Consider the following 2,562-nt stretch of genomic DNA (forward strand, 5'->3'; position numbering starts at 1 on the left):
GATTGGTATGTCTAGGTATATATTGTTGTATGTCTTTCACTCCACTGTTATCTCTAAGCCTAATGAAGGGGACCCTGCGAGGCCCCGAAAGCGCTTGCCAATGAGATACAGCTACTGGCAATAAAATATTTTGCTTTTTCAACTCATGGTGTGCTGGTGACATTTTTCTACTGTTCATGTGTGGCGGTGCCATCCGCAGTCATTTCGAGCACCCATCTTCATCAAGTGGGAATCCCGGTAAGGAGTGCGGTATGGTTCCTGTTTCTGTTTCCTCCCGGACCCCTGACCCCCACGCCCAATCAGGTAAGAGCAGCTATTCCCATTTTATTTGTAACTCTTTCTCCCGGGACTATTCCTCCCCCCAGTCATGTAACCCCTCCGCTCAGTCTCTCCGGGTCTGTCTTTTCCAGGATAATACATGCCACAGATCAGCAAACCAGTGAGTACCCAGGGGATTTTTTTTTCTGGTAAGATGAGCGTTTTGGTTAGTGTAATAACAGATAACTGAGCGTTTACTGTACTTGGGAAGGACTAAAGAATGACATATCTATGATTAAGAATAGAAAAATAGCTTTGAAAGAGAGGGCAGTATACAGTATCTGTAAACTCACCACCTTTCTGCATGTAAGATTGCCACACATTACAATTCAAGTTTAGCCAAGTGTAAGTGAAATAAGGCTGGTTATATTGCACTTTTGTAAGATAAAAGTGTTATGTCTAGAGTTGTTGCTAACATTTTACAGTCTTTTTTTATGTCAGTCAAACCTTACAATTATTGCACTTGAGGCTGCAGTAAATGTTCTTGTTTATTTAAACAGCATCAGTGATCACCTCTGTTCCCTTTATATATTAAAATGAAAGTATGTATGTAAAAGTATGTCAACTTGTATACAACTTGCAAAATAAAAGTATTACACGCGCATACATACTATAGCCCCTCCAAGTCATTGATCTGCACAACTTTTCTTATAAATAGTCTGAGTTTGAAGCATGTTGGATGGAAGGTCTTATAGTCTAGGGAAACTTCATATACACAGACAGAGGGAGTTGCTGGTGGTATTTATCAGACAATAACACTTTTCATACAACTCTTTGTACAAGATTGTTATATTTATTAGATATTTGAGAGATGACCCTTAGATCCGGTGTTAATAAAAACAGTTTGACATTGTGTGGTTTGAACATGCAGCTATAAACGAAAGTGACTTTACAATCTCAAAGAGAGAGCAAACCTAAAAATAAGATTTAGTTTTATAGTATGTTCACTATTCCCCCCCCCCCCCCCCCGCCTAAGAAATATTGTATATCAGACATGTGCAATGGCAAAAAAATGTTTGTTGTTTTGTTTTGGATGTTTCCTTATTTCAATTTTAGGATTCAGTCTGAAAGTCAATTAGTTTTGGCATTCCGATGAATCTGAAACTTTCATTAAAGAAGGGCAACCTGGGGTCAATTGAACTGAATTCAAGGCTGCATGAGGGAAGAGAGAATTTCATAGTTAAATATCAATATGCTCAAACCTCATTAGCGTCACAGCGCTCCCTCATTAAGTGTAGTATTAGCACTCTCTCATTAGGTGAACTAGTGCACCTGAAGTATTAGCACTCCCACCCTCATTAAGTGAAGTATTAGCAGTTCCTCATTAAGTGAAATATTAGCACTCCCTCATTAAGTGAAATATTAGCACTCCCTCATTAAGTGAAATATTAGCACTTCCTCATTAAGTGAAATATTAGCACTCCGTCATTGAGTGAAATATTGGCACTCCCTTATTAAGTGAAATATTAGCACTCCCTCATAAACAGAAGTATTAGCACCGCCTCATTAACAGAAGTATTAGTACTCCAACATTAAGTGAAGTATTAGCACTCCAACATTAAAGTGACATTAAAGCCAAAATCCCCCCCATGGTAGTGTAAGGACTTACCTTAAATGATGCCTCTTTATCCAATCATCTTTTTTCCAGTAGTTTTCAGGAGTCCCTCCAGTGTTGGTGCCGGTCTCTGATCCAGCACTGACTCTTGTCTATTCCGGTCCCACAGAGTCTGTGCAGGTGCACGCTACCTGCATTAACTTACCCTGTGTCTCTCCTCTTCTCCCGGCTGGAGATCTGTACTGTGCCCACCCCATGATCCTTTGCGGTTGCCTGACAATCTTCAAATCTTTGGATGGGTGCATTAGCACTCTCTCATTAAGTGACGTATTAGCACTCCCTTGTTAGGTGAAGTGTTAGCACTCCCTCATTAAGTGAAGGAGGAGGAACTCTAGAACACTAGCAGGAACTTAACTCTCTCATTAAGTGAAGTAGAAGTACTCCCTCATTAAGTGAAGTGGTAGCACTCCTTCATTAAGTGAAGTATAAGTACTCCCTAATTAAGTGAAGTGGTAGCACTCCCTCGTTAAGTGAAGTATAAGTACTCCCTCATTAAGTGAAGTGGTAGCACTCCTTCATTAAGTGAAGTATAAGTACTCCCTAATTAAGTGAAGTGGTAGCACTCCCTCATTAAGTGAAGTATAAGTACTCCCTCATTAAGTGAAGTATAAGTACTCCCTAATTAAGTG

This window comes from Nanorana parkeri, unplaced genomic scaffold (assembly GCF_000935625.1).
Source record: "Nanorana parkeri isolate BGI_ZX_2015 unplaced genomic scaffold, ASM93562v1 scaffold16, whole genome shotgun sequence".
Classification (NCBI taxonomy): domain Eukaryota; kingdom Metazoa; phylum Chordata; class Amphibia; order Anura; family Dicroglossidae; genus Nanorana; species Nanorana parkeri.